At 46.0% G+C, this 20,424-nt stretch overlaps 1 long non-coding RNA gene across 1 annotated transcript in view; it reads left to right on the top strand.

Annotated features, from left to right (window-relative positions):
* LOC126183778 (uncharacterized) overlaps window positions 1-20,175 on the top strand; it is a 40,780-nt gene extending 20,605 nt beyond the window's left edge. The window contains exons 2-3 of the long non-coding RNA XR_007536812.1: window positions 17,569-17,645; window positions 20,065-20,175. This is a non-coding gene — a long non-coding RNA (uncharacterized LOC126183778). The remainder of the gene's footprint in view (window positions 1-17,568; window positions 17,646-20,064) is intronic.
* Window positions 20,176-20,424: the final 249 nt, after the last annotated feature.

The following is a 20,424-nucleotide window of genomic DNA, read 5'->3' as shown; positions in this document are numbered from 1 at the left end:
GGGCAAAAGCTTCCTTCTTCGTACCTACAATCGCGGCTGGACCGAAGGTCAAGTCCCCATGCGTTGGCGTGACGCCGTTGTTGTTCCTATACACAAACCCGGGAAGGATAGACACCATCTTTCTAGTTACCGCACCATTTCTCTTACAAGCTGTCTGTAAGGTGATGGAGCGCATAGTTAACGCTTGGTTAGTCTGGATTCTTCAATCTCGACGGCTACTTACCAATGTTCAATGCGGCTTTCGTCGCTGCCGCTCCGCTGTTGACCACCTTGTGACCTTGTCGACATTCATCATGAACAACTTTTTGCGAAGGCGCCAAACGGTAGCAGTGTTCTTCGACTTGGAGCAGGCTTATGATACTTCGAGAGGAGGTATCCTCCGCACTATGCACAGGTGGGGCCTACGCGGTCGCCTGCCCCTTTTTATTGATTCCTTTTTAACGGATCGAAAGTTTAGGGTACGTGTGGGTTCCGTATTGTCCGACGTCTTCCTCCAGGAGAACGGAGTGCCTCAGGGCTCCGTCTTGAGCGTAGCCCTTTTTGCCATCGCGACCAATCCAATTATGGATTGCATTCCACCTAATGTCTCAGGCTCTCTTTGTCGATGACTTCGTGATCTACTGCAGTGCCCAGAGAGCATGCCTCCTGGAGCGCTGCCTTCAGCGTTGTCTAGACAGCCTCTACTCATGGAGCGTGGCAAATGGCTTCCGGTTCTCTGAAGAGACGGTTTGTATCAACTTTTGGCGATATAAAGCGCTCCTTCCGCCATCCTTACATCTCGGTCCCGTTGTTCTCCCATTCGTGGACACAACTAAGTTTCTAGGGCTCACCTTGGACAGGAAGCTGTGTTGGTCTCCACATGTCTCTTATTTGGCGGCCCGTTGTACACGTTCCCTTAATGTCCTAAGAATTCTTAGCGGTTCATCGTGGGGAGCGGATCGCGCTGTCCTGCTTCGCTTGTATCGGTCCATAGTCCGATCGAAGCTGGATTATGGGAGCTTCGTCTACTCGTCCGCTCGGCCGTCCCTCTTACGCCGGCTCAACTCCATCCACCATCGGGGGATACGTCTTGCGACCGGAGCCTTCTACACTAGTCCTGTCGAGAGTCTTTATGCTGAAGCTGCCGAGTTATCGTTGACCTACCGGCGCGACATACTGCTGTGTCAGTATGCCTGCCGGCTGTCGTCTATGCCCGACCACCCCTCTTAAAAGTCCTTCTTCGCCGATTCTCTCGACCGTCAGTACGGGTTGTATGTGTCTGCCCTGCTGCCCCCCGGAGTCCGCTTCCGTCGCCTGCTTCGCCAATTGGATTTTGCCCTCCCTACCACCTTCAGAGAGGGTGAGAGCCCGACACCACCTTGGCTCCAGGCTCCAGTTCATATTTATCTAGACCTCAGCTCCCTCCCGAAGGATGGTACTCCGGCTGCAGTGTATTGCTCACGGTTTGTTGAACTTCGTGCTCGACTTGCCGGTCACACCTTTATTTACACCGATGGCTCCAAAACTGACGATGGTGTCGGCTGTGCCTTTGTCGTCGGGGCCGCCACCTTTAAATACCGGCTCCTCGACCAATGTTCCAGCTTTACGGCCGAGCTTTTTGCTCTCCATCAGGCCGTTCAGTATGCCCGCCGCCACCGCCATTCATCATATGTACTCTGCTCTGACTCACTCAGTGCTCTTCAGAGCCTTGGAGCTCCCTATCCAGTCCATCCCTTGATTCAACGGATACAGCAGTCCCTCCATTCTTTCGCTGATAATGGTGGTTCTGTCAGCTTTGTGGGTTCCCAGACATGTAGGAGTGCCTGGGAATGAGGCTGCGGATGCTGCAGCCAAGGCTGCAGTCCTCCTGCCTCGGGCAGCCTCCCATTGTGTCCCGTCATCCGACGTTCGTGGGGATGTATGTAAGAGGCTTGTGTCGTGGTGGGATGCTTGGTCATCCCTCCAAGGAAACAAGCTCCGGGCAGTCAAACCGCTCCCAACTGCTTGGACAACATCCTCCCGACCATCTCGGCGCAACCCCCTGCGGGTTCGGGGGTTAGAATAGGCCCGCGGTATTCCTGCCTGTCGTAAGAGGCGACTAAAAGGAGTCTCACATGTTTTGGCCTTATGTGATGGTCCCCTCTCGGGTTTGACCTCCATCTTTCTAAATTATTCCGAAGAGCGAGCCAATTGGGGAAGGGCGCCTTACATGGTGCACTGTATCCGTCGTGCAATTAGACCTTTAGCCGTCTTTCTCGTCGTTGCCATGGTGTCCCGCTCGTTTTCGATCTCTTGGGCGATTACCACACTGCACTCTGCAGTGTTTCTTTTAACTGCGACGACGACCTTGGCCATTTTTGCACCTAAGATCCAGCACGGTAGCCAGTCCGTTGTGGTGGGGCCGCCATGTACCCTCTTGGTTGTAGCCCCCTGACAACACAGGGATCGCTCTACTGATGCCTGCGCCGTTAACTCCCCACGTATGCCAAGGAGTAGATGCCTATCCTCCTGGGGTATCAGGACTCCCGGCAACGGCCATCCTGCCAGGTGGCCTTTGCTGTGGCTGGGTGGCGCCCGTGGGGAGGGCCCTTGGTCGGAGTAGGTGGCATCAGGGCGGATGACCCGCAATGAAGCGTGGTCCATCATCTCTCGCTGGCGGCCAGCCGCCAGCAGTCTCTAAGCGTTCTCGGGCTCAATTTAATGCTCAGAAGTACGATCCGAAAACGTTCCCCTCCCTGGCCACGCCGTGGGAAGAGCGTAAGTCCCAGGATGGAGGTAACAGTTATTCGCCCCGATTCTTAGTTTGCACGAGAGCTGATGGGGAGTCTTTTCTCTCCACAAAGCCTCAGTTCTTCGTCGAGCATTTAGAGGACAAGTTTGGGGAGGTGGAGGGCTTGTCTAAAATGCGCTCTGGCTCAGTACTGATACAAACGGCATCCTCCGCCCAGTCACGCAGGTTACTTGCTTGTGACAAGTTGGGGGATGTTAACGTTACTATTACTCCACATAAGAGTTTAAATATGGTCCAGGGTGTTATTTTCCATAGGGACCTCCTTTTGCAGTCTGATGACGAGCTGCGCGCCAACTTAGAACGTAGAGGTGTTCATTTCGTCCGGCGCGTTCATCGGGGTCCGAGGGACAATCAGGTTGCTACCGGTGCCTTCATCTTGGCCTTCGAGGGTGATACGTTACCGGAAAAGGTCAAGGTGATGGTCTACCGATGTGACGTCAAGCCCTATATCCCTCCCCCGATGCGGTGCTTCAAGTGCTGGAAGTTCGGCCATATGTCTTCCCGCTGCACTTCCAGCCTCACATGTCGAGATTGCGGACGCCCATCTCATCCCGATACTCCATGTGCCCCGCCTCCCATCTGCGTCAACTGCGGGGAGCACCATTCACCTTGCTCGCCAGACTGCAGAATATTCCAGAAAGAGCGCAAAATCATGGAATATAAGACCCTGGACCGACTGACTTATACTGAGGCCAAACGGAAATACGACCGATTACATCCTGTGCGAATGACAACTTCCTACGCCGCTGCTACAACACCTGTGCTAGCCCCATCAGTTTCACGCCTTCCGGCCGGATCGACGAGTGGTACAACTCCTCCTGCCCCCTTGCCAGTGGGGGGCTCTACCCACCGGGTTGCTCCTGTGCCACGTACCTCAGGAGCAACACCATCCCCCCCATCGGGGACGTTGGTCCCCGCTTCTAAGCCGGAGAAGTGTCCAACTTCTTCGGCTTCTCACGCTCGCAAGGGGTCCCTTGGGTCCCTCCCTTCCCAGGTTTCCACCGGCGGGAAGGCTGACGATCGACAGTGGCGTAAGTGCCCACAATCTGCAGGTCGAAGGGCTTCCCGATCCTCCTCAGTCCCGGAGACTGAATCGGTGAAGCCCTCCCAGCCAGTTAAACCCAAGGAGCAGCGTGAGAAATCAAAGAAGAGCAGCTCTAAGCCCAAGGAACGCGCGGTGGTAGCCACCCCATCGCAACCTTCTAGCTCTGCGTCTGGGGACGAGGTGGAGATTCTGGCGTCCGCTGAGGACCTCGATCTCGCCGGTCCCTCAGACGCCGTGAATAGCAATAGCACTAGCACGGGTGCTCAATCGGAGGCAGCAGGTGACCCAGCGGCGTAATCTGCCGTCCCAGTCCCGGCACGCCTTTCTCAGCCATGGACAAAACCATCCTCCAGTGGAACTGCAGCGGTTTCTTCCACCATCTAGCTGAGCTCCGCCAACTTATCAGCCTTCACCCTTTCCTCTGCATTGCTCTGCAGGAAACTTGGTTTCCAGCAATGCGCACCCCCGCCCTCCGTGGCTATCGGGGTTATTATAAGAACCGAGCAGCTTATGAAAGGGTGTCTGGTGGCGTCTGCATCTATGTCCTTAACTCTCTTCACAGCGAGTCTGTCCCTCTACAAACAGCTTTAGAGGCTGTCGCTGTTAGGGTGTGGACGCCGCAGGCTATTACCGTCTGCAGTCTTTACCTTCCACCGGAGGGTGATGTCGCGCAGCATGTCCTGGCTGCGCTGATAGCCCAATTGCCGCCACCTTTCTTGTTACTGGGCGACTTTAACGCCCATCACCCTCTGTGGGGTGGGTCAGTGGCAACAGGTCGAGGCGCCACCATTGAGCATTTATTGTCGCAGCTCGATCTCTCGATTTTGAATGATGGTGCCTCCACACACTTCAGTGTGGCGCATGGCACCTACTCCGCCATTGACCTTTCAATCTGTAGCCCTAGCCTCTTACCATCTGTCCACTGGAGTGTGCATGACGACCTGTGTGGTAGTGACCACTTTCCGATTTTTCTGTCACTACCACAGCGTCACTCTTCTGGGCGCCCTAGCAGATGGGCTATGAATAAGGCTGACTGGGACTTGTTCTCCTCCACTGCCGCTATTGAGCCTCTCTCAACTGATGCCATTGATGCGGTGGTTACATCGGTCACCGCCGGCATCGTCACTGCCGCCGAGTCTGCCATTCCCCGTTCTTCTGGGTCCCCTCGGCGGAGGGCTGTGCCTTGGTGGTCGCCTGAGATCGCTGAAGCGATTAAAGATCGCCGGCGGGCGCTCCAGCGTCACAAGCGACATCCCTCCATGGACCACCTTATTGCCTTCAAACGGCTGCGTGCGCGGGCCCGCCTCCTTATCCGCCAAGGCAAGAAGGAGTGCTGGGAGCGGTATGTGTCGACCATTGGCCTCCATGTCACTCCATCGCAGGTCTGGGCCAAGATTCGACGGGTCTTCGGCTATCGGACCCCTGCCAGCGTCCCTGCGCTCTCACTGCATGGAGCAGTTTGTACTGACTCCGACGTCATTGCAACCCGCTTAGCAGAGCATTTTGCTATGAGTTCCGCTTCTGCGAATTACCCCCAGGCCTTCCGCTCCATTAAAGAGCGGATGGAACGTCGGAGCCTTTCTTTTCGCACCAACGCTTCTGAACCCTACAACGCTCCATTCAGTGAGTGGGAATTTCAGAGTGCCCTTGCCGCTTGCCCTGATACCGCTCCCGGGCCAGATCGCATCCACTGTCAGATGCTGAAACACCTTTCAGTGGACTGCAAGCGACGCCTCCTCGACCTTTACAACCGTCTCTGGGTCGAGGGTGAGTTTCCGTCGCAATGGCGGGAAAGTATCGTCATCCCCATTTTGAAACCTGGAAAGAACCCTCTGGAGGTGGACAGCTACCGTCCCATTAGTCTCACCAACGTTCTTTGCAAGTTGCTTGAACGGATGGTGAGCCGGCGCTTAAATTGGGTGCTGGAGTCTCGGGGCCTTCTGGCTCCGTCTCAGGGTGGGTTCCGTAAAGGCCGCTCCGCCACCGACAATCTGGTGAGCCTTGAGTCGGCCATCCGTACAGCCTTTGCCCGCCGTCAGCACCTGGTCGCTGTCTTTTTCGACATGCGGAAGGCGTACGATACGACATGGCGTCATCACATCCTTTCTACACTTCATGGATGGGGTCTTCGGGGCCCTCTGCCGATCTTTATCAGAAATTTTCTGTCGTATCGTACCTTCCGCGTGCAAGTCGCGGCCTCGTATAGTTCCTCCCTCGTCCAGGAGAACGGGGTACCCCAGGGCTCTGTCCTCAGTGTCTGCCTGTTTTTAATTGCGATAAACGGTCTTGCTGCGGCAGTGGGAAATTCTGTCTCCGCTTCCCTGTATGCTGACGACTTCTGTCTTTACTATAGTTCTATTAGCATTGCAGCAGCTGAACGTCAGCTACAGGGCGCAATCCGCAAGGCGCAGTCTTGGGCTGTAGCGCGTGGTTTTCAGTTTTCGGCAGCCAAGACTCGCGTTATGCATTTCTGCCGGCGCCGAACGGTCCATCCTGAGCCGCGGCTTTATCTTGCCGACGAACTTCTAGCTGTGGTGGAGACCCACAGGTTTTTGGGTGTCCTTTTTGATGCCCGGTTGACTTGGCTGCCTCATATCCGGCAGCTTAAACAGACCTGTTGGCGGCATCTAAACGCTCTGAGATGCTTGAGCCACACCCGCTGGGGCGCCGACCGATCTACCCTGTTGCGGCTCTACCAGGCGTTAATCCAGTCTCGCCTGGATTATGGGTGCCTAGCTTATGGCTCAGCATCCCCATCTGCGTTGCGGGTGCTGGACCCAATTCTCCACAGCGGGATACGCCTTGCCACTGGTGCTTTCCGCACCAGCCCTGTGGACAGCGTCCTAGTGGAGGCAGGTGTACCTCCACTGCGGTTCCGACGCCAACGTTTGCTGGCCGCTTATGCTGCCCATGTTTTTAGCTTGCCCGGGCATCCAAATTATCGTGTCCTGTTCCCGCAGTCAGTCGTCCATCTGCCAGACCGTCGGCCCCGGTCGGGTTGTCCGATCGCCGTACGCATCAAGGAGCTTCTCTGCGGGCTTGGGTTTTTCCCAGTTCCACCTCCTTTCCGGGCGCCTCTGCGTACACCCCCGTGGTGTGTTCCTCGCCCTTGCCTTCGGCTCGACTTGGCACAGGGCTCGAAGGACTCGGTTCCTCCAGAGGCCTTCCGCCGCCGCTTTTATTCCATCCTGGCCAAGTATCAGGGCTCTGGAATAGTTTACACCGACGGTTCGATGGTTGCTGGTCGTGTCGGGTATGCGCTAACTCTAGGGGACCATTCCGAACAACGGTCCTTGGCGGCTGGCTGCAGCGTTTACACTGCTGAGCTAGTCGCCATCTTTCGTGCCCTAGAGTATATCCGCTCCTGCTCAGGTGAGTCCTTCGTTATCTGTAGCGATTCCCTGAGCGGTTTACGAGCTCTCGACCAGTGTTTTCCTCGTTCTCGTCTGGTGATGGCTATCCATGAGTCCCTGCATACTCTTGCGCGTTGCGGCCGCTCTGTGGTCTTTGTGTGGACCCCCGGTCATGTCGGTATCCCGGGCAATGAACATGTTGACCGCCTGGCGAAAGAGGCCACGAGTAAACAGTCTCTGGACGTTGGCCTCCCAGAGACTGATTTGCGGGCAGTCCTCCGCCGAAAAGTTTTTGCGCTTTGGGACGCTGAATGGCGCAATCGGATCATGCCCAATAAACTCCGTGCAATCAAGGAGACGACGACTGTGTGGCAGTCATCCCTGCGAGCCAACCGCAGGGACTCTGTCGTCCTTTGTCGGCTCCGCATTGGCCACTCCCACCTGACACACAGTTATTTACTGCGCCGGGAGGACCCTCCTGTATGTCGCTGCGGGGCGGCTTTGACAGTGGCCCACATTTTGTTGGCCTGCCCCCTTTTAGGTGTGGTCAGGCAGACATTTGCGCTGCCTGATACTCTCCCTGCCCTCTTATGTGATGACCCTGGTATGGCTGCCTTAGTTTTACGTTTTATTAGGGCAGGGAGTTTTTATTCTTTCATCTGAGTGTTTGTTCTGTTCTTTTGTGTTGATTCTGGCCATTGGCCTACGATTTTACGCTGAGTTTTTAATGTGTTCTCGGTGGTTGGCTTTTCCTTTTTATCTCTATGGTCGGCCAACCACTGTCACACTCTGTGTGATTTTAATTTGTTTCGTCTGATCTCTGTAGGAGTATTTCTTGTCCTGTGTCGTCTGACGTCTTTCCTGTTGTTCGTTGTTTTTTTTTTTTTATTCTCTTTGGGTGGTTTTACCTTTTTTTTGGAAAAAGGGACCGATGACCGTCGCAGTCTGGTCCCTTTAATCCCCCCAAACCAACCAACCAACCAACCATCTCGGCGCAAGGAGGTCCTTCTGACCAGGTTGCGGATTGGGCATTGCCGGTTTAGCCACCTCTACCTGCTCTCCGGTGACCCAGCCCCGCAGTGCCCTTGTGGTCAGGCATTAACAGTGCGCCATGTTTTATTGTCGTGTCCCCATTTTAGTCAATTTCGTGTTGTCCTGTCCCTACCATCTACTTTACCGGATGTTTTAGCTGATGACGCTAGAGCAGCTGCTCGTATTCTGCGTTTTATAACTTTAACTGGCTTGTCCAGACATTTAATCTTTTTACTTATTTTGTCTGCATCTTTGTCAGGTCCTTCTGGTGTCCCCCCATCCCCTTGAGTTTTACCGGATTCCATGTGCTCTAACAACAGTGACTGGGCGCTAATGACCTCAGCAGTTGAGCGCCCTTAAACCCAACCAAAAAAAAAAAGACCCACAGCTATCTCCTTCGTCGTGAGAACCTGCCCAAGTGTCACTGTGATGCAGGGCTGACAGTGGTCCATCTTCTGATGGACTGCCCCCTTTTAGCCCCCTTGCAGCAGTCCTTTAATTTACGAGCTACACTTCCATTAATTTTAGGTGACAATGCCTCTATAGCTGACTTTCACATTTTATCCATGCAGGTGGGTTTTATCACTCGTTCTAGTGTGGGTGCTCTCGCATGATGTCTCAGGCTACACCTACTCCAGCGAATTTTGTGACGGGGATACCAAGATATTGTCTTTATGGTAACAAGTTGTGTTGGTACCTCTATCAATGCTTTCCAGCTGGAGGTTCGTTTGTAGTTGAGTGGTTGACCTGTTACCTGTTCCATCAACCACTGTAATGTTTTACTCTAGTGAACTATTGAGGTTACGCTTCTACTGTTTGGGCCTTTTACAAGTATGTCTGTTTGGAACAGGGGACTGATGACCTCGATGTTCATCTCCCATCAAACAAAAAAAACCAACCAACCTGTCACTGCCCCATTGTCCGGCCCATGGGCACCTGCCCAGATGGGCTGTAAACAAGGAAGACTGGGAAGTTTTGACCTCTGCTGTCACTGTTGAATCTCCCACACATGGTAACATCGATGTGGTGGTTGATCAGGCAACTACAACGATCGTTTCTGCGGCGGAAAACGCGATCCTTTGTTCTTTAGTGTGCTTTCAGCGAAAGACAGTCCCTTGGTGGTCTCCAGAAGTCGCAGAGGCAATTAAGGAGCGTTGGTGAGCTCTGCAGTGGCATAAGCGGCATCCTTCCCTGGAGCACCTCATAACCTTCAAACGGCTCCATGCGCACGTTCGCCAGCTTACCAAAAGGCAGAAACAGGACTGCTGGGAAAGGTACGAGTATTTAGGTACCAGACCCCAACAGGTGTTGCCAGTGTTAAAATAAAAGGTGTGTTACCGATGCAAACACGATTGCAGAGTCCTCTCGTTCACTACACGCAACACTGAATCCTATAACGCCCATTTACAGAGTGGGAGCTCCTCAGTGCCCTTGCCCATTGCCCCAGCACAGCTCCTGGGCCCAATCAGATCCAGTCAGATGATTAAACACCTCTCGTCAGACTACGAGCGACATCCCCGCGTCATCTTCAGCTGGTACTAGCATGACTGCGTCTTTCCATGACACTGGCCTCCACAGATTATGATCTTGCGGTTGCATCCTCTTCCTGAGCATGGAGTCCTGGATTTGATTCCTGGTGGGGTCAGGGATTTTCACGTGCCTTGAGATGACTGAGTGTGTTGTCCTCATTTCATCATAATCCTTGAAAGTGGAGTGACGTGTCTGAGAAAAGGTTGGGAATTTGTACAGGCCCTGATAACGGCACAGTAGAGTGCCCCACAAACCAATAATCATCCATTGCATTGGCGGGAGAGCACCATCAGACCAGTGCTCAAACCCGGCAAAAACCCAGTTGATGTGGATAGCTATCGGCCCATCAGCCTCACCAACGTTCTTTGTAAGCTTTTGGAATGTATGGTGTCGGCAGTTGGGTTGAGTCATGGAGTAACGTGGCTTACTGGCTCTGCCAGGGCAGCTTCCACCTGTGTCGCTCTACCACTGATAATCTTGTCCCTAGAGTCTGCTATCCGAACAGACTTTTCCAGACGCTGACACCGTGTTGCCGTCTTTTTCGAATTACGAAAAGTTTATGAAATAACCTGGCGACATCATATCCTTGGCACATTATACGAGTCGGGTACCCAAGGCCTGCTCCCAATTTTTATCCCAAATTTCCTGTCTCTTCGTACTTTACTTGTCAAAGTTGGTCCCTCTCATAGTCCCTCCCCCCCTTCCCCTTTCCATATCCAGAACGGGGTCCCACAGGGCTCTGTATTGAGTCTCTATTTTTAGTGGCCATTAACAGTCTAGCAGCAGCTGTAGGGCCGTCTGTATGCAGACGACTTCTGCGTTTGTACTGCTCCACCAGTACTAGTGTTGTTGAGTGGCGTCTACAGGGAGCAATCCACAAGGCGCAGTCAAGGGCTCTAGCCCATGGTTTCCAGTTTACGGCCGCTAAGTTGTGTGCTATGCACTTCTGTCTGCATCGTACTGTTCATTCGGAACCAGTATTTAACCTTACTGACAATCCCCCTCACTGTAGTGAAGACATACAGATTTTTAGGACTGGATTTAGATGCCTGATTGACTTGTCTTCCTCACCTACGTCAGCTTAAGCAGAAGTGCTGGCAGCACCTCAAGATCCTCTGCTGCCTGAGCAACACCAACTGGGGTGCAGAGAGCTCTAAGCTGCTGCACCTATACAGAGCCGTTATTTAAGCCTGCCTTGACTATAGGAGTCTGGTTTACGGTTTGGCGGCACGCTGTGTTGTGCTTACTCGACCCAGTGCACCGTTGAGGCGTTAGACTACCAACGAGAGCTTTCAGGACGAGTCCAGTGACTTGTCCTTGCGGAGGCTGGAGTCCCTCCATTGCAGGTCAGGTATGCACAACTGCTCGCCAGTTATGTTCGTAATCCTCCCGCTCATCAGAGTTTTGTTTTCCCCCACCCATGGCTGTTCATCTTCTGCATTGGCTGTCCAGGTCAGGGCTTAAAACTGTAGTTCGCGTTCGATCCCTTCTGTCTGGAGTCCTTGCCTTTACCACGTTTACTCGAGGTCCAATCGTGTACACCTCCATGGTGTACACCTAGGCTGCGGCTTCGCCTGGACCTTTAAAGTGGCCCAAAGGACTTAGTTTTACGTTTTATTCTTGAGGGTTGGTTGTATCGTTTGATCTAAATTTTAGCACATGTCCTTTGTCCCTCTGTGTCCACTGTAGTGCTTTTAGGGTGGAAGTTTTAATGTGTTGCAGAGTGGCTGGCTCTTCCTTATTATCATGGTCAGCCAGCCATGATAATGTTTTGTCATGTTACTCTTTTCTACCTGTTTCTTGCATTTCTGTGGTTTCATTCTCCCCTTTTTCCATTTAAGTGTTGGTTGCAATTGCATTCTTGTGGTTTTCTCCTTTCTCTCCATTTTGTGTCAGTCTTGCTTCTTTATTCTCACTATTACGGCATTGTTTTATTCAGAACAAGGGACAGATGACCTAGCAGTTTGGTGCTTTCCCCCTCTTGTAAATCAACCAACAACCAACCATTGTGCTGCCAGATACTCCATATCAGTGACCTCAGTTGGCACTAGGCATTGTGAGAGCAGAATGGGGCATGCCACGAAACTCGCGCACTTCAAACATCGTCAGGTGATTGGGTGTCACTTATCATACATTTGTACGTGAGATTTCCTCACTCCTAAACATCTCTAGGTCCACTGTTGTGATTTGATAGTGAAGTGGAAGTGTAAAGGGACACGTACAGCACAAAAGTGTACAGGCTGACCTCTTCTGTTGACTGACAGGCTGACAGTTGAAGAGGGTTGTAATGTGTAATAGGCAGACATTTATCCAGACCATCATACAAGAACTCCAAACTGCATCAGGATCCACTGCAAGTACTATGACACTTAGGAGGGAGTTGAGAAAACTTGGATTTCATTTTCAGCGGATGCACATAAGCCACAAATCATGCTGGTAAATGCCAAACAATGACACTCTTGGTGTAAGGAGGGTAAACTTTGGACGATTGAACAGTGGAAAAATATTGTGTGAAGTGACAAATCATGGTACACAATGTGGTGAACTAATTGCAGGATGTGTGTACGGTGAATTCACGGTGAGTCATCTGCCAGCATATGTAGTGCCAACAGTAAAATTCGGAGGCAGTGGTGTTATGGTGTGGTCGTTTTTCATTAAGGGGGATTGCACCACTTCTTGTTTTGTGTGGCACTATCACAGGACAGGCCTACATTCATGTTTTAAGCACCTTCTTGCTTCCCACTGTTGAAGAGCAATTTGAGGATAGCAATTGCATATTTAAACATGATCAGGCACCTGTTCATAATGCATGACCTGTGGCAGAGTGGTTACATGACAATAACATCCTTGTAATGGACTGACCTGCATAGTCCTGACCTGAATCATATAGAACATGTCTGGGATGTTTTGGAATGTTGACTTCGTGCCTGGCCTCACCAACTGACATTGATACCTCTCCTCACTGCAGCATTCCATGAAGGATGGGCTGCCATTTCCAAAGAAATCTTCAAACGCCTCATTGAAAATATGCCTGTGAGAGTGAAAGCTGTTATCTAGGCTAAGGGTGGGCCAACACCATACTGAATTCCAGCATGACCGATGGAGTGCACCACGAACTTCTAAGTAATTTTCAGCCAGGTGTCTAGATTCTTTTGATCATAGTGTCTATGGACCAAGGGATTGATGGCTTCACTGTTTAGTCCATTAATCCCTAACCCACCCACCAACCAATCATGACCTGGTGGAGGGCCACCACCTGGCCTCCCCTGTAAACATGTGTATTCTTAGCTTGTAATGTTTGTGGATAATATACACAAGGTTTTGAACTGGTTCTTCAGTTACTCAGTGTTTTCTATACTTAAGAAGTGCTTTTCGGTAGGGTGGTTTAGGTTGTTGTCTTCTGCTACATGCCAAGTCTGGAAGCCACAGGCTATACATCCTCCAGCAGCTGCTCTGATAATTCATCTTTTTTAGTAGTCTGTTCCTATCTTTAATACACAATTGGATTTGGTGTGAGACACAAGGGGTAGACATCTAATGCTGCCTCCTAGGCTACACCAAACTCCATCTGTGAACTTGATTCTATCATTTATTGTCAGTTCTTTGAGGCTTCCCTCTTTTACTATTGCAGAAATCACTTCCACCCAACTAGAAGAAATGCTTTTTCCATTTATCCTTATCCTTGTGCTGGATTGATGCACAGTAAAGTGAGGGATAATCCTTGGTGTTGATCGCACAGTGGTGGTTCATCTGTTGTGACGTGTGTTCCTTTCTTACCCTGTTCTTCGCTGTCAATATTGCCTTCAGTGGGTCAGTTTCACCACTGCTATATACTATAACTGACATCTGGCTGGTGTCACTAATTGAATCTGGACTATCATATGAATGAGGGACTGATGATACTGCTGGTCAGTCTCCATATACCCAACCATTCATCTTAATGATGAATCTCAGAAAATAGTTGAAATCTTGAAAGACCAATCGGTGTTAGACATGTTATCAGACAGGGTAACTCATCTAAAATTCGCTCTCCAAATATTGCAGAAATGTAGTTTTCCTAATCTGTGTTTTTTTCAGTAAATGCATTGGTAATCAGGAGCTTGTATTGTTAGCCAATATGCAGATTGTAATATTACTTACAGTGTTTTTTGTGCGAACATCTGCTCTTTAAATGGAACAATGCCTATTGAGACTAACAAACTACAAGTAGGGTAAATTAGAATGTCAGTGATTGTTGCAGGATTCTAGTCATTTACAAAATTTTGTTTTGAAAAGTTCCCACCCAGATACTTACACAATATCTGTGGTAGGACACACCAAAGCCAAACAGGAGTGCATACACTAGGATTTTAAATGAAACGGTGAACTGGTTCAACATTAATGGTCTTATTTTAAATTACTGTAAAACAAACTACATTCAGTTCCGCAAAACATCCAAAGATGAGGAAATATTTGTAAAGGTAGGTGAGCAGACAATAAACAGGGTAGATTCCTCAAAATACCTATGCTTGCATATTGATAGCAAACTGAATTGGTCCAGCCACATCGTGGATCTGTGCAAAGGACTAAGTTCAGCAACATATGCATTGCGCATTGTTTCTTCTTATAGAAATATGGAAACCATGAAGTCAGCATATTATGGTTACTTTCATGCAATTATGGCATTTGGAATTATATTTTGGGGAAATCAGCCACTGGCTAAAAAAGTACTGTGTGTACAAAAAGAGCCATAAGGATCATGTGTGGAGTCAATCCTAGAGCCACATGCAGGAATCTTTTTAAGAAGCTTGAAATACTTACATCCACTGCGCAATATATATTCTCATTGATGTGCTTCATAAGGAAAGAAAAATCCATCTTTAAGCTGAATAGTGCATATCACAGTCACAATACTAGAAGGAAACATGATATCCACTATGAACAGCTAAATCTAAGTATGGTGCAGAAAGGAGTCCATTTCAGTGGCTGTAAGATTTTTAATGCCCTCCCTTCAAGAATTAAGTGTTTGATAGATGATGATCTCCTGTTCAAAAAAACCTTAAGGCAGTTCCTATTGCAGGGATCATTTTATACATTAGAAGAGTTCCTGAACTACAGTGTTTAACATCTCTTGTATTGTAAAATGCAAATGTATGCCCAAATTTGTATTTGTAATACCAAATATTTTTATTGTGGACATATATTTTGCAATATTTATTTCTTTGTAACACTTATTATTTTGTAATCTTTATCTCTCTCTAAAATGTATTTTTGTAGTGGGACCTAAGTTACTGTTCACTGTTTTTGTTTTGTAATATCTATATCTAAAATGTATTTTTTTGTAGTGGGACCTAAGTTACTGTTTACTGTTTTTGTTTTGTTTTGTTTTCTGTATTACCATAAATTCTGGCCAAAAGCTTGTAAAATTGACATGTTCCATATCCTGTGATATTGTCACAACATGGATCACCGGAACAAGAGATAAATAAATAAATAAATAAATAAATAATAAATATGTGGATTCTAACCAGTAATCAGAACAATAAACAGAAGTTGTGTTCAAAATGACAACCAGCAGTGGTAATACATGCTTCCAGTCTTGTATGGAAAAACTGTTGCACAATAACTAGCATTTTGGTGGAGATGTCCAAGCAGGCTGCAGTAATAAATCATTGCATATCAGGTGTAGTTGATATGTTTTTAGAGACCTCTTTCAGCCTTACCCACAAAATAAGTCTACAGTGTCCAATCTGGGAATGGGCTGTTTAAGGTGAAAGTCCTCTGCATCCAGGACAATGACTTGAAAACAATTCATGAAGACATGCTGTAGTACCTTGTTTGCTATAAGCAGGACAGCCATCATGTTGCTGTCACAGGTTCATCCTAGTCTGCAGAGGAACATTTCCTAGCATCCCTTGAAGATGGTCTGTTAGATGGCTGAGATGCTAGGTCAGTGTTCAGTCTATGAAACACTGACCTATGGGCTCATGGTTGCCTATTGCACATCACATGTTTACACTAGATGGACACTGATGTTCCATCTGATGAAGGCAGTGGGTATTGTAAACAGACAAACAGTGCATGTCTGTGCAGTTTACTTGGCCATCACTGGTAAATGTGGCTTCATCACTCCAGATACATGATATATCTGGAGTACTGTCACAATGCCCATGTACAGAAGTTAAAGATTTGCATGGTAATTTACATGCAGCTCAGATATGAGGATTAACAACTGTGATAATCAGTTGGTTTGCAGGTTGTAGCCTAGCTATTTGTATCCACACATTCAGGTGTGTACAGCTAGGGTACAGTAAGCAAACAGTCTTTTAAATAGACTTGCAATGAGTTCTAGCAGAGCTATGTGAAAAGGTTCAAATAGTCCTTTCCTGTAATGTAAGACTTCATTTAATCAACTATTAATTTTGCTACAGAAAGTTTCCATATGCTAAAGGAAACTGGACATAATCAAAATAAGCCATTCTAGCACTATCTAAAGAACTTCACAAATACTGTCGTTCTTAGAGCAAAAGGTCTCAGAGCTTGGTCATGTGGTCTTTCCAGTTTGTCTTGGTCAATGTACATTCCTAAGTTTTGTGCATTGTACCCTTCCTTACATCTGCCCAGTATCAATATTAAGAACTCATTATCTTGAGCATTATTTTCATGTAAGGACAGTAAAATTGTTAAAATATATTAATCCAAGTGTTGAATTTGTTACTTTTCATTAACATTTACTGTTTTCCAGTAATGTTGCTGTTGTACACATTATTCAGAAGGTATTTTTTTGTCTGTTTATAAATGTATTTTTCTCTTTAATCTTCTTGGGCAAGTTGTTTACAGAGTTACTGACAGATATTGTTGTTTATTCCTTAGTATGAAAGTGTAAATTTGTTCTTGTTCCATTTTCCCTAATGTGCACAAGTGATAAATGAAATCTTTTGCTACTGTAAGGAGATACAACTTTTAAATTTCCTTAAAATGAACCTTACTTCTACCTTATTATTCTGCCCTATTTCTGCAACTTGAAGATAGTATTGGGCATTTGATATACAGAAAAGAATCACTTTGCTAAGAATTGTGTGCATAGGAGCAGTATCACCACAAGACACTGCGTGTTACACATTGATGATACAGGACTAACACAACACAACACAAAACACCTTTGTGTTGATTCCTTGCCAGTTGGGAAACACTATTCATCCTTACAAACTTTCTGCTATAGTTGTTTATATACATTGTTCATTGAATAAAAGTTGTACTTATTGTTTCCTTGTTGACCTATACTTGATGCCACTTAAAAGCTGTTTATCATACATCCAGAACTTATATTTGCAGTGCTGCTCATGTTGAAATTAGCTTTATTCATTTGAGAAATATACTTCCATGTTTGAAGGGTTACACTTAGTCAACATGTACATTTCAAATGTGGTTGATCAAATATTTGGTTAATTTGGATTTGTTTCATTGCTTCGTTTTAATATGCACTTAGTCCTTCCATCTGCATGCAGTAGTGAATGTTTGAGAATTGTACACTTTAGTTACATTCAGTCAGGAATTAGTTATGGTAGAAATTTCTGGGGAAACAATGCTCAAAATTTACAAAGTAAAGATGCAAAAGAGAGCAGTAAAAATGATAATGAAAAGCAGTAAGTGGGCTCACAGCAGAGAACTTTTCAAAATATTAAAATTCTGTTCCTTATGAATTTATATGCCAAAACATATTGTATATCAAGGAAATACAGAAAATTATAGTACAAATAGTTTTCATAGTCAGTCTTCACTGACAGATGGGTGTGGCATGTCATGTTCCTTGGTTTTGAAAAATTACTTTTAGTAAATAAATCTTATCCTTTCACCAGAAAATGGCTGAACATCCAGGAAAGCACGTGCCAGATTATGAATCAAGTGGAGAGTCTATGCAAATTAGCAGTCCAAGGTAAGAAAGTTAAAGAACTATTAAAGACCTACATAAATAACTTGAAATAGCCCTTAAGTTTTGATCTCCCCTATAAAAGGGTGTTTCTGTTTGGTGTTAGATTGAAAGTATGTAACAAATACTCTTTTTAGTAAGAACTAAAGTTGGCCATACCATGTGGAATTGCTGCATTGCTGCATTGCTGCATTGCTAATTAGAAAATGTTCATTACCTAAAATAGAATTTTAATAGTGAAGAGGGTTTTATTCATCTCATAACATAAAATTTCTAATCACATGGTTAGTGTAAAAGAGACATATCAATTTTTTGACAACACAAGTTAGGCCTAATCGATACAAAGAATTTTAACATTAATATAAACTTATTTTTCTTTCCTCCCTTTTGTGAAGGACAGCTACATTTACACACAGGACTATATGTAAATTTATCCTGCTCAAATGTTCAGTTCATCCTTCATGAACTCAACAGTGAAGTAGCAGTGTTTGACAAGTATATCATATAGCTTTGTTTTCAGTGTCTCAAGGGTCATACTCAAAACATTTTCCTTTTAGCTTGTTACGAATTTTCATTGCCATATACTGAGGAGACTGTGCATATAGGTTTAAGTGATGAGTGGGAAGCATAAAATTGTTTCTCGCGTTGTGTGTGTGATTGAAACAGTTTTTCTTGAATAATTCTAAATTGCTGTGTAGAAAGATATCATAAATGTAAAAGGAGGGAACTGTTAATAACTGTTTTTCCCAATAGTGGGTGACATGATGTCCTTAGATGGGCAGTTCACATGTTCCTCATTCTTTTCTGTAACTTTAGTATGCACAATATATTGCTTGAATTTCCCCAAAAAATACCATACCTTAAAACTTGATTGGAAGTAGCTGTGGTATGCAATGTCTGTTGCACCAGCTAATATTTGCACAGCAAATGCAAAGCTACATAATGTTATTGGGTTATTGTACATTTCAGTAATATGCACTGAATTTCCAAAAAACATGTGAATTATATCCAAGTCAGTGTCAGGTGGCTTAACCATTGTTTTAAAATACCAAATAATTTATTAGCTGGAGTTTCCTATAAACACCAGTAACAGATATGGTTTGCTGTGAGTCTGCATTTAGGTGCAATGTTATATATATGGCTCATAAACAATTTCTCTTCATATGAACATCTGGTCTTACAATCTTAGTGTGTGTATAGAGATGACACTTCATTTTTTGCTACCAGTTCTACAACAGATGACCTGCAAGAGAAGGCTTCACTAAATATGAAAAGTGGAAATAATTATTTCAAGAAAACAATCTCTTTATAAATGGAAACAAAACATCATATATGCAGATAAATGCAAACACACACTTCGGACAATGTCAGGCAGGCTTGGAGACCTAAAACTAAGAGACTCCTATAAATTTCTAAGTGTAGTAGTGGATTGATATGACATGGGAGAATCACACATGTGCAGCAAAAAGGTTAAAGCATATTTCTGACAAGAAAATGTCAGTAAATACACACTCTACAATCAATGTACTATGAACTAGTCCATTCACACCTGTCATATGGCGTCCTGGCTTGGGGAAATGCTGCAAATGTGCACACACAAGATCACAAGAGGCCATATGGTGCATTGCAAAAGTATCACCTAGAGAATTCTTCAGAAATATTCAGGGAGCTAAAAAGTTAGTCAGTGTCTTAGTGTTCTCATTTGCTCACACATTGTGGTTGAAACTGTTCATATGAAACAATTATCACTTTAAAACTGCACTGCATTGCCAAACAAAGAATATCATGAACATAATACAAGAATAAAAACTATCATATAGAATGAAGTAGGCTAAAATTAACAAAGAACCTGTAAATGCTAGGTGCATACTGTAAAACAGTTTACCACAATGTATAAAGATTATAGAAAGTCTCTCATTTTAAAAGAAAATTAGACATCTGATCAGTATTTGCCCTTAGTGTTAAAGAATCATGAAATAATTAGTGTCAGTATATATTTTTATAATGTACTTAAATGACATTTTCTGTGAAAATTCTATAAAATAGATGTACATGTTCTACCTTTTTGTAGCTAGCAGATATATATGTAATGGACTGATTATAAATGCAATCATACATATTGATATATATCACTGTATTTTTTCACTACATAAATTTGATATTTATGTTAACATGAAGTGTCAAATATCACTGCAAGAAATTATCTACAGACAAAGAACAAAGAATTTCCATTGGCTCCATAATCCCTATTGACAATGTGATAAATTATAATTTAAATTTAGGAAATTTACCTTCTAGATTAACATTGGCAGCCATGTAGCCACTGGCAGCAACAGGTAGCTCTGCTGTGTTGCTGCCAGTCTCATGGCAGTCTGTTAACAGATTGGACTCCAATTGAATCATTTGATTAAATAAATGTTGACAGTGATTTACCAATGGCTGCCTTGGCAGCTTGGAATGATCTTCCTGAGAAAATTAAGAAGGATCCCTACTTGGCACCTTTCCGAAGAGGCTATGAAAAACACATTGCAAGAACTCACAGGTATGTGCCTTGGATATTACTGGCCTTCAAAATTTGAGAATTTGCTGAGAAATTGATATCTGCATAGGAATTTTAGACAATTGTCAAATTTTAGTGTCTAGCTAAAAAACTTTAACTTAAAAAAGAAACAGAAAAAGATAATTTTTAGTGTACTGGTGATTAAAATTATTTAAAAATGTGGGATATGACACTGTTAATCACACCGCTTTGAGGATGTTTAAGATTTGTAGAAGCATTTCTTGC

The sequence above is a fragment of the Schistocerca cancellata genome, chromosome 4 (assembly GCF_023864275.1).
Source record: "Schistocerca cancellata isolate TAMUIC-IGC-003103 chromosome 4, iqSchCanc2.1, whole genome shotgun sequence".
NCBI lineage: Eukaryota > Metazoa > Arthropoda > Insecta > Orthoptera > Acrididae > Schistocerca > Schistocerca cancellata.
Note: the sequence above shows the minus strand (reverse complement) of the source record. Positions and strands in the feature narration are given on the sequence as shown.